The following is a 12,501-nucleotide window of genomic DNA, read 5'->3' on the forward strand; positions in this document are numbered from 1 at the left end:
TTTGCCCTCTATTTATCCCGTTTACCAATATCATTGAAAGAAAAAGAAAATCCCAAAAGGTTATAACCCTCCCTTACTTTATCCAAAATGAAAAAAAATAAAGTTTTATCTGTGGTTCTACTCTAGGCTTCACTTGCAACTATTGATATGTTTCAGATAACGGACAGTAATGAGTGCCATGGCCAATCGGAGGCATTAGTAATTGCACTTAGATTTTCCAATGTGTTGTTTCAAACCAAAGGTTATATAAAGAAGAGGGACAAAAGTACAATACATGCTATGAATATTGTTTGCTGGGTGTTATGGTGGGTCCCAGTACTCCAATATTTTTTTCTTTAAATCAGCACATCTCTTTAAATACTCTACTATACAAAATATCTGCTCTTCTATGGGCAGCTTCATTAGATTTTGTGGATTTGGAGTCATTCTCAAGTCTTCTCTACATCCAGTTACATTTTTAGAATCTGTCTGCCAAAAATGTATACTTCAGTTCTGGATACATTATAGTGGTTTAAATATGACTCACGGAGATGCAGGTGTCTTGTCGAATACTGTCCCCTATCATATAGTGTCCGCCCTGTACTGCGCAGGCGCAGTACGGAGGACAAACGAGACGCCGAAAGTCTCCGAAGTTCAACAGCTGATCATCAGCTGTACACGGCGCCTGCGCTTTTATTCTCACCCTATGTCCAGGTACATTCCCTACTATCCAAGTGGACATAGAGTTCACACAGCCATCGCTAAGAAGTGCCCAAGCGCCGTGTACAGCTGATTGTCAGCTGATCAACTTCGGACACTTTCGGCATTTCCTTCTCCTCCGTACTGCGCAAGCGCTGCGCCTGCACAGTACGGGGCGGACAATATCTGATAGGAGGACAGTTTTTGTCAGAACACAGGCAATGACATATCTGTAGGAGTCCCAGAAGCTCTGTCTGCTGCAGCAGTGGTTCACCCCCACCAGTTTCACCCATAGCCAAAATCTCAGGGTTGAAAATTCAGACTATTACTGTATACACTGTAAGGGTCTCAATTTTCCAGTAGGAGAAAAGACTATTGCATAGTGACAATAAATCTATAGACTATTCAAATTATAATATCAGCATTTTGTGTCCTTCAATGTTCTGAGAAGTATTACATAGGAGTGGCGGGTTTTTAAAATCAAAAGTAAACCACATCATGCTATAGAAGGCTTAAGTCATTAATGTGCATGATTTGCCGTTCCATAATCAAAAGAGTAATTGGCCTTAAAAAGATTGGACTTTCCAGGTATAAATGAGGATTCTATGCAAGGATGCAGTCACATCATCCTGCCCCTACGTTTCCCTGTCATCAGGTAGCTGTCAAGTGCTCTGACAGTTCTTCAGCTCAATGACATAAGACCTTAGTTCTGGGAAGTTGAACACCCACACTCTCCTGCCCAAGACCAACGTAGCCACCACCAGCCACAGCTTCATTGGAGAGAGGAAAGTTGCTAAGGTGCCATAAGTCAATAAGAGGAAAAAGCAGGAATAGATCTGCCAGACCAAAAGGAGGAACATAAAGAAGTGAATCGGCACACAGACAATCTCCCTAGTGTGTCGCAGATGGGAAAAGAAACCCTTGCATCTACAAAGTAAACACCAGCACAGGTATGCAGTCAGGGGAATATTAAAGAACGCCATCTGTGTTATTCCAACCACGTATGTGAGACTTCCATCTAGGAAATGTCCTCCAACAATCACTCCAAAGGCAAAGCAAGCTCCCACGTTGGCCATCTATAATTTCTCCAATAAACCAAGGACCTATGGCTGTGCAAAGAGTCAGCAGTACAATGGCATCGAAGAAAACACTGTTCTTGCTCAGTACATGCAAAGAGAAAGAGACCAGTGCAAAATTTCCAGGGGGTCCTCTTAGCAAGAAAGAAGTACAAGGAGTTGACCCAGCACTATGACAATAAATAGCACCTGTGCCACAATGTAGTGATCTGTAAGGAGAATCAGAGATGGAAACAGGCTAAAGCTGACAAAACACAAAGGGGTATGGGGGAAGGGTTGGGGGGAATGCGCGAGTAATCACCTGTACCTGGTCATGAAGTAGAATGGCCGGAAAAAAAGGGGTATGGTAAAACAGCCCGTTTAGAGACGGGCCCTAATAGGGGTTACTTTATGCAACAGAATCATCAGGGATACAATTAATTAAAAAGCATTACAGTTTATTCAATTATAAAACATAAGGTGCACATTATTATTGGTATTACAAAAATTATTGCCATTAGCTACAAATATTGCAGACACAGACAGACAAACAAAACATACATATAACAATATTTCTGCTAGCCTAATCCGAGCAATTGTCTCAGTCCTTCATGACACTTAGCCAATTCGACACAATGGGGCCATTCACAAGATGGTGGTGCTAAGTGGGGCTAAGGTGTAAATTTGGGAGGATCAGGTAAGGGCTGAGACAATAGGAGAATAGAGAGAAAATAAAGGAAAGAGTGCTGGTGCCGTCCTATTTCCTAAATCCCAAATCTGGTAATTCCATCATGTGGAGAACCAGATCATTAAAGCAGTAACAAGAGATGCATAAGTCAACTCTTATCCCTTTAACGAGGCAAAAGGCAGTCCTGTGCCTCACACAAAATGTGTATTAGGTGATTTTCAATCTGGGAATTGTTATCAGCTGATGGTAGATCAAAGTATAGGGAGTGGCGCTGTATTGGGAGTATAAATAAAAAATTAGCAGGAAATGCAAGTGTATAAATAGAGGTGCAAAGATAAAAAATGTGAAATTTTTCGGTATGATCCAAAAAGATCCTTGTGTTAGTGAAAAACACCTTGATCAGGTAAAAATTAATATTATATGTGCAAAGAAACGCAAATATCAAGCAGCATCACTAAATACCATAAATGCATCTTCACATGAATAAATATAAAGTGATGAAGTGCCAAAAACAATAATTGTCCAAAAACAATAGTTGTCCACCAATAATGTGTAAATGTGCAATAATTATAAGCAATAAAAAAATCATTGATAATGTGTCCAAATCGCAGCTAAAAATCACAAAACCATATATTATTTAGTGCAAGAAAAGTTCATAACAATTGTGCAGGAAAGTCTTCTTAAGTGATAAAGTGCCGTGCTGTAGCAACTGGTTGTCCCCCCAATGTGGTTGCACTCACCGGAGCGCCCCACCCCTGCAGGGGTACGAGCGTATAATGCTGGTTCTGTCACTCCAGTCCTATAGGTGTCCTTTTCCTTCCACGCATCCCATTTCAGAACGCAACTGTATACACAGAGAGGTGGGGACTTCCTGTCCCTTGGTGTTAAAAGTCCCCACTGGATATCCGCTTCTGATGTTGGTTCTGTCAGGGGGTGGTGAATCCCTCAGGAAGTTGCACAATGTCCTCAGAACGACAGTGATCTCTATGATATGGTCTGTCTGTCTCTGTCAGAGTCCCTTTCTGATATATTTATATCAGCTGATGGTATAGGGCAGTGCTGAGGTAATAAGTTCTAGGATCAATCCAGTATCCAGATAAAGGGTTAACAGTCCTAGTATTAAACGGCCATTCAAAACTAGAAAGCGGGATTCCAACAATGGGTCTGGTGACCTGATACACAGTTAGAGATGTTGGCACAGTGGTGTGTGATAGCAGTGCTATCGATACGTTACCAGGCCGTCCTCAAGTTGCTTCTCAGTGGTCAGTACTGCTATCGTAGTTTCTATATGTCTTTCGCACTCATGTGCTGGCCTGCTGCATTGGGAATGAGGATGACATCTCGTGCCGTCTCCTTGGTGGGTCAACTGACACCAATTTGTTACCCATAGTCCGGTTCACTCGGAGCGCCGATCCATGCAGCTAATCAAAAGCTCCGGTCTTCTCCTCTCATACGTCGGCTCATCAGAGCCTCCAGCTCTCTCGGGCAGGCTGCGTAGTGACGTCAACGCGTTTCGCCGTGACATAATGACGTAGCTTCTTCTCGGACGTTCATTGGTTAGGCCGCCTCACACCCTTCTTATAATATACTTGCTGGAGGTGGCCGCCAATTAGGTTGTAGTAAGTCGAAGGGATAAAGTCCTGTTCATAGAAAAGTCAGCTGTCCACTTAACCCATTACTGGGTTGTTTTTACACAAACTTTTATATAATTTGGTTGTCAGTGGCATAAATACTGTGCATCCTCATAGGTCAACTGTGTAATTTTTCTAGGGGCTTCTGTGGGTGAAAAGTAGTGAAAGGATAGACGGCAGAAAAGTTGAATAGAGGAAAATAAAGTGAAGTTTTATTTTTTATTTTTTTAGTTTTTTAGATAACAAGAATGAACACTAGGACAACGAATGTCACCCCTTAAATCTTAGGGGGACACATTGGGTGCCCATGATGAATTGTAAACACCAAACACGTACATTTTATGCACTTTTCATATAGTATGGGAAAACAGAGCAAACCAATCGACAGTTTTCTTAATACAGACAATTCACGCTGAGTGCATATACAACGCCATGGCCAATGGGCTACAGCTTGATAGTTGATGTGGGATTTGTCTAAGGACATATTTTGCCTATGTCCTGTCCATAAAGCCCATAGACTAGGTGAAGCTCTTAATACCCATAATGTAAACATTTAGGGTTTGCATTTAGGGGAGCACATCAAGTTTCCAAGAATGCCTGTAAATTCAATTCAGTGTTCAACCCCATCGGTATTAGAGACCTCAATTTATATACCCACCACTTCTCTTTTTTGGAGGAGTATGCGATCATAGTCACCTTGTCTAGGGGGTAATTTTAAAACATAGATCCCCTTTACTGTGAGTCCGTTAGTACTTCCTCCATGACACAAAAAGAAGTGTTTGGCTAGAGTTTTCTCAGGGATCTTTCCCTTGGCAGTGATTTCGCGTAGATGCTCCCCTATTTGTATCTTTAGTGGCCTTTTTGTTTTCCCTACATAAATCTTATGCAGGGACAGGTGATTACATAAATCACTCGTGATGTATTGCAATTGATAAGGTCACGAATCTCAAAGGTCTTCGTACCCAAAGCATCGGTGAAAAAAGAGGTTCTATGTACGTAAGGGCATATCTGACATCTATTACAAGGGAACATTCCCAGGGAGCGGGGGTACTCCGACAGCCAGGTGGAACTTTGTTCTTTGACAAATTCTGATTTGATCAACATGTCCACCAGGCTGCGAGCTCTGCGGGCAACTAGCTTTGGGGAGGGGCTGACTATTTTCTTAAGCTCAGGGGCGTTAGTTAGAATACCCCAATGTTTCTCTAGTATCTGACATACCTGGTCCCACTGGGACCCGAATGCTGTAATGATCCGCACAGAGTCATTTGTTGCTCTGATTGGTTCAGCTGTGGTCTTTTTGGAACAGAGGAGGCTATCTCGGTCTCTCATAGCGGCTCTTTTTTTGGCACATTTGAGCTGTCTATGCGGATACCCACGTTCACGAAACCTCGCGTATAAGTCCTTACTTTCACGTACGTAGTCAGCAACCTCAGTACAGTTTCTTTTAAATCGCAGAAACTGTCCCACCGGAATCGCATTTTTTTTCCAATGTGGATTGTGGCTAGTTGCATGCAACAAAGTATTGGCTGACGTTTCCTTTCGGAACGTGCTAGTGTCAAACCTACCATCATCCAGTGTAATCTGCAAATCCAGAAAGGACGGTTTCCTTTGATCAAAGTTGTATGTCAAACGTATATTCCGCTCATTCATGTTGAGATCACACATGAATTTAGTTTAAGTAATCGGCAGTGCCCTTCCACAGCATTAGCACATCATCGACGTACGTGGTCGCGGTACATCGGCGACAGGTAGACGTCCTCCTCCTCCCAGAGCCCCAGGTGGAGACATGCGTAGGCCGGTGCCCACGCAGCTCCCATGGAGGTACCACGTATTTGGTGGTAATACGTGGTCAGGAACTGAAAGAAATTGTTTGACAAAGTAAATTCCAATGGTTCAACCAAAAATTCATTTTGGGGTTCAGACTCAGGGTAAGTTTTTTTTGAAAAATTATTTTTATTGAAAATTTTTTAGAAACATACAGTAAACAAAAAACAAACAAAAGGAAGGCTTTCGACTTCGCCTTCTGACCACCGAGTGGTCACATTTATACCTCTCTAACAAAAGCACCTAAGTGCATAACCTTCTCCCCCGCCCCCCAGCAACCTGTAACTCGGTTCTCCCCCCCTTTCATCCAGGACTTTGTCAATATATCTAAAAACATACCTCCCGATACATCCAGTGGATATAACAAATTGTTGTACAGTATTCCCCAGATATTGCACAACTCTGTATCCCTCGAGTACTAGCAAAGCTCTAGAACTATCTTAATAGACCATTGTTAATTCCTTTGATTGAGTTTGAGGGTTTAATACATTTCAAAACAGTATTTATGCTTTTATCATTAGATTACCTATAACATTACAATACTCAACTTTATCCAGCCGTGGTATCTGAGTTAAACCACACTTTGTTAAATTTTTTCCTCGCACCCTCTAGAGATATATGTTGCTTTGTAGTAAGGTAACATGGAGTTTACCAGACCCTTCCAAAAAGGTATACCTGGAGGCAAAGAGGACCTCCATTTCAATAGGAAAGCTTTTCTCCCGTAGAAAAATAATGTTTAATAATGTTCTCAGAGCCATTGATGGAACCACCTCGTCAACCAGGCCCAGTAGACAAACTTTTATTGAGATTGGGATAGGAATTTTCAGGAGGTCTGAGATACACAAGACTATCCCCTCCCAGAAAGGTTTAATGTGAGAGCATTCCCAGAAGATGTGTTCCTCACCAGCCGGTGAGAAGCCACATCTCCAACACTCCGAGGAGATTGTAGGCTATATGGTAGCTAGTCTGGCAGGAGTGAAATAAATTCTATGCAGAAATTTGAACTGTATTAATTTGTCTCTTGCAGAGACTAAATGTGTGAATGGGCAACTCCAGATATCATCCCAGTCCTCTCCATCTATGTCAGGGACCTCCACCTCCCAACGCTGCCTACATTTTAGCATAGCCCCGGGACTTTTCTTAAACATTTCTTTATAAACAACTGATAGAGTTTTAGAAAGTTCTTCCTGCACAAGCATATCCTCCACGAAAGATGGGAGAGATTCCACCACCTGATCCCCGAATTGAGCCTGGAAGGCATGACAAAGTAGCAGGAATCTAAAAAAATATGAGTTGGGGAGATCATGCCTGGCCTTAAGTTGATCAAAAGTCATGAGATTCCCGTCTCTAGTATAATATCCTTTAGGTTTTTGATGCCCTTAACCACCCATACCATGTTATTTGAGAATGTATAAAATGAGGCAACTTAGGATTTCCCCACAGTGGGGTTAGAGGGGAGAAACCCAAGAAGCTCGGACACACTAGTTGATGTACCTCCTCCCAAGCCTTAATAGTAGCCTTCATAGCTAATGTGATTGGTAGTTCCGATTTAATACCTCCTGTAAAGGGCCAGTCTAAGAGTCTCATAAGGCCCCAGAAGAGCCGCCTCCACAACTGTTGCAGAATCGCCATCATCTGATACTAGCCATTTATGGGCAAATACCATCTGAGCAGCCAAATAGTACTTCCTCCAATCTGGAAGGGCCAGCCCGCCACACCCCCAGGGTTCCTGAAGTACATTGAGCCCTATGCGTGGTTGTTTGGGAGCCCACAAAAATGTGCTGGTGATACTATCCAATTGTTTGAAAAATGACTTGGGGACCCACACCGGGACGTGTCTAAGGAAGTATAAAATGACAGGGAGAATTTTCATTTTTAATAAATTTATCCTCCCTATGAGTTATAACGGGAGCCTCTGCCACGCCTGCGCTTTTTGCTTGAAAAAATTCAAAAGTGGGATCAAATTAAGCATCAAATAGTCAGAGCTATTAGCTGAAATTTTTACCCCTAAATATGTGATGGAAGATACCCATTTTAGCGGGAGACTATGATCGGCCTTTTCCTTAGCCCCTTCATCTAGCGGCAAAATTGAGGATTTACTCCAATTGACTTTTAACCCTGAAAAAGTGATGAAGTTGTTTAGAATTTTCAATGCTGCCTGTAGCGAGGACCTGGGGTCCTCCAGAAACAGCAGCATGTCATCAGCATACAGTGCCAGACATTCCCTGATTCCACCCACTTTTATAGCTTGGACTTCACTAGATGACCTCAGAGCTACTGCTACCGGTTCTATCATAAGTGCACATATGAATGGGGACTAGGGACACCCCTGTCTGCTTACTGAGAAAAAGGGGGATGTAGACCTGCCAAGTCTGATTGCTACTCTGGGATTACTAGACAGCAAAGTAATCCATTGCAGAAACACTTTGCCAAACCCCATTTTAGCAAGCACCCTATGCATGTATGTCCAATCAATTGAATCAAACGCTTTTTCTATATCAATCGAAACAATTATTCTGGAGCTTGTCTCATCCCCGGGAAGCTGAAGAGGAGTAAATAATCTTCTCAGATTAGTATCCGTAGACTTTCCGGGCATGAAACCAGTCTGGTCAATATCCCCAAGAGAGGAAATCACTGTAACCAACCTGTTTGCCAGAATCTTTGTTAGGATCTTCAAATCCATGTTTAGTAACGCAATAGGCCTATAAGATGCACACTCTAAAGGGTCTTTTCCCGGTTTCGGCAATAGAACCATGTACGCATCCAACATAGATGTTGGAAGCCTGTTGATTTTAAGACACTGCGCCAGAAGCGTATTCAGTCTAGGTGCCAATTCCTCAGCATATAGTTTATAAATGTCTGCAGGGATGCCATCCGGACCAGGGGCCTTGTTAGGGGGAAAATCGAAAATTGCAGCCACTATTTCCTTGTTTGTTATCCCTTTTATCCAGCATCACTCTTTCCTCATCAGATAGCCTCGGGAGAATAAGCTCATCCAGAGGGGTATCCAAGGAATCAGGGTCATAATGCTGAATGGGAGAATATAAGCCCTCAAAAAAAAAATCACAAAACTCTCTCAGTATGTCCACAGGATCAGTAACCAGCTCCCCACTCTTCCCTCTAATTACCGGGATATTTGCAATTTGATTAGCTACTGCCACTAACCGTGCCAAGACTCAGGGTAAGTTAATTTCAGAAAGCGTTCAACAGCATGTATACCACAGGAATGTGGTATTGAGGTATAAAGTGACTCAACGTCAATACTAACAAGGAGTGTCCCTTCGGGTTGTCTACAGGTATTGAGTTCGGTGATCTTAGCCAGCACATCTTGTGTCTTGAACATAAGACTTCAATTTTTTGACCATATCCTGTAGAAGGGAGTCCAAATACCGACCTACCCTCTCAAGGGGACCCTGGCAGGCGGAAACTATCGGTCTGCCCAGTGGATTTTTTGGGTTTTTGTGAACCCTAGGGAGGATGTAAAAGGTCGGTATGTTAAACTCCCGCACAAGGAGATATTGGTATTCTCGGTTCGTCAACAGTCCCTCATTTTTGGCATTTCCCAGTTTCCCATTCAGTTCTGTAACCAGAGCTGGGAACGGGTTATTATCCAGTTTCTCATATGTCATCTGATCATTAAGCAGGCGTTTCACTTCTTTTTCGTAGTCTTGTTGATTTAATAATACCACGTTGCCCTCTTTGTCACTTTTCTTTATTACCATTTCCTGTCTCTTTCTCAGGTCTCTCAGAGCAGACCTTTCTCCTACTATTAGATTATCAGGGGATTTTTTTGTCCAATCAACCTTTTCCAAATCAGTCTGCACCATGTCGAGGAACAGGTTCAGCCACCTGTTCTTGGACAGTGGGGGCATCTTTTGTGACCTTATCCTTAGGTTAGCTTGTCTCCTAATTGGGATGGGTGGCTCAAGAATCCCTTCATTTTCGTCCAGTAGTGAGGTCAGTATATCTAGTGCTTTCTGGTCATCAGCCTCCAGAAGTACCTCCTCAGAAATAATGTGATGTCCTTAAAGACAGTAAATTCAAAAAGGAGGAACATGAAGAAGTGAATCGGCACACAGACCATCTCCCTAGTGTGTCGCAGATGGGAAAAGAAACCCTTGCATCTACAAAGTAAACACCAGCACAGGTATGCAGTCAGGGGAATATTAAAGAACGCCATCTGTGTTATTCCAACCACGTATGAGAGACTTCCATCTAGGAAATGTCCTCCAACAATCACTCCAAAGGCAAAGCAAGCTCCCATGTGGCCATCTATAATTTCTCCAATAAACCAAGGACCTATGGCTGTGCAAAGAGTCAGCAGTACAATGGCATCGAAGAAAACACTGTTCTTGCTCAGTACATGCAAAGAGAAAGAGACCAGTGCAAAATTTCCAGGGGGTCCTCTTAGCTTTGGCTTCTTTCTTATTCTGAAAAAAAGAAGTACAAGGAGTTGACCCAGCACTATGACAATAAATAGCACCTGTGCCACAATGTAGTGATCTGTAAGGAGAATCAGAGATGGAAACAGGCTAAAGCTGACAAAAACATCATCTTCTAAGCTGAACAGATGGCTTCTGGTTTGCTTCCGCTCAGCAGCATCCTTCACAAGGACTTTGATCTCATGTAGTCCAGTCATATATGCTTCAGCACTCCACTTTAAGACGTACAAAGGACCAGAAGAATTCTCAGCCTCTCCCAGTTCAATGCCGTCTATAAACACCTTGACAGAGATGATGGGATCCGGGGAAAATACCAGCACTCTGATGTGTGTGAAATGCTAGATTTGCTTCAATGGCTCCACTGCTGGGTTTGTATACAAAACAGATTTGGGGTTAGTAATGAGAATTGCAGGCCACTTATCACATCGCAGGTCAATGAAGCTGAACAGGTCATGATCAAAGACAAATATCCGGTATCTCCTATTCTTCATCCAGTCTCCAAGTTCCAGCTCCAGGGTGCCTTGCTGATGTTGACTATGAAGGACAGGTGCCAGTCCTCCCAGAGTGTTCAGGTGACCACACATGTATGCCACAGCTGAACTCATTACTTCCCGGATACCAGGGGAAGAAGATACAATGGTTGAAGTGGGGTAGTAACCAAACCACACAGATTGATTGCTATGTAGACTCTCTGCAGCCAATGTTGACAACTTCTGCATCTGATCCTTCTTAATTATTCCAAAGAAGTTGTACGGTCTTTTGGGTCCTGGAGTGAGAGTGGCATCTTCACAGATAAAGGAGTAATTCCCAAATGGAGTTTGGTGAATATAATGAAAGGAACCTTCTTTTTGCCATCCTGAGTATTTCCATGATTTTCACGAATGTCAATCCATTTTGTTTTCTCCAGTATCTGGGACTTCTTCAAAACAGATCTATAAATGTGCCACTGTTCCTCAAATTGGTCCGACCCCAATTTATCTTTGGTTTTGCCATCTGTAAGATCACCAAATTTAAATGCCTACACTTACGTGTTAGGCTTAGACGCTTATAAACCACATGGATAGAGTTTCAAACGAATATCCAAGATCCAACCGTGTATATCAGATAGTTCTCCACATGTAAATAATGATAAAAGTGCTGTTACTAGAACAAGGGCAGGCTGGATGATTGCAAGGCTTTCAGTACAAAAAGATTCAAACTCTGACACCCTTTGAGTTTCCAGGAATTTACGAATGTGGATATCAGTCACCTGTACAGCCCAGAAGATGTGACTGAGCTCCTTCCCCGGCCATGGTCATGTTAGGTCTCTTCCATGGCTGACCCTGAGCTGAGCCCTGCGCCCAGTACTGCTATAGGTGCCCAGTATCAGAGCCAGCACCAGCCCCACCAACCTCTGGTTGTGTTTCTTCCCGCCATTGACTGTAGTTCATGACGGAGGTCCATGATGGCGGCAGAGAGTGTGTCCTTTATGCCTGCTGCTACTGTGCGGAAATCATGCAGGCTCGGCTGCTGGTGTGTCACTTGGCAAGCCGCCATAGGAGAGGGCTGCGAATCAGTTGGCGCCAGCACAATCCCATACTGTGCTTGTGAGGGAGCTGAGGAGGATGTCGCCATATTGGTTCTCTACTTCCAGAATATTTCCGGTATATTCTGGGTCACGCGTCCGCTGTTTCCTCTAGGAGATTGTGATCTGGACGCTAAAGTGTCACGGGATGCTGTCCCCATGCTCAGGAGCTAAAATCACTGCGCTATTCCCTAGGTAGAGCTGAAAAAAGGCTGTAGGCTGACGGAGCTGAGGGGTTAAGCAGCCATCTTCCCTCAAGGCAACCCACGCCCCCCATAGAGATTTATAAGGGTTTAAAGTTTCCACGAGCGGGAGCAATTTTGAAGCGTGACATGTTGGGTATCAATTTACTCGGCGTAACATTATCTTTCACAATATAACAAAAATTGGGCTAATTTTACTGTTGTCTTATTTTTTTATTCAAAAAAATTATTGCAATGACCTCCATTTTATTCTCTAGGGTGTTAGAAAAAAAACAATATATAATGTTTGGAGGTTCTAAGTAATAAATGTATAAAGTAATTAAACTTTTAAACACCAAATTCTCAAAACGAGGCTGGTCTTTAAGTGGTTAATGGGAAGTATCAGTTATGCAAATGATTTGAGGATTTGGAAGACT

The 12,501-nt window shown here is 42.9% G+C and overlaps 1 pseudogene; it reads right to left on the bottom strand.

Moving 5' to 3' along the window:
* Positions 1-1,267: 1,267 nt before the first annotated feature.
* Positions 1,268-11,046, bottom strand: LOC141129620 (transmembrane protein 62-like; annotated as a pseudogene).
* Between the last annotated feature and the right edge of the window lie 1,455 nt (positions 11,047-12,501).

Source organism: Aquarana catesbeiana, linkage group LG02 (genome assembly GCF_042186555.1).
Source record: "Aquarana catesbeiana isolate 2022-GZ linkage group LG02, ASM4218655v1, whole genome shotgun sequence".
Lineage (NCBI taxonomy): Eukaryota > Metazoa > Chordata > Amphibia > Anura > Ranidae > Aquarana > Aquarana catesbeiana.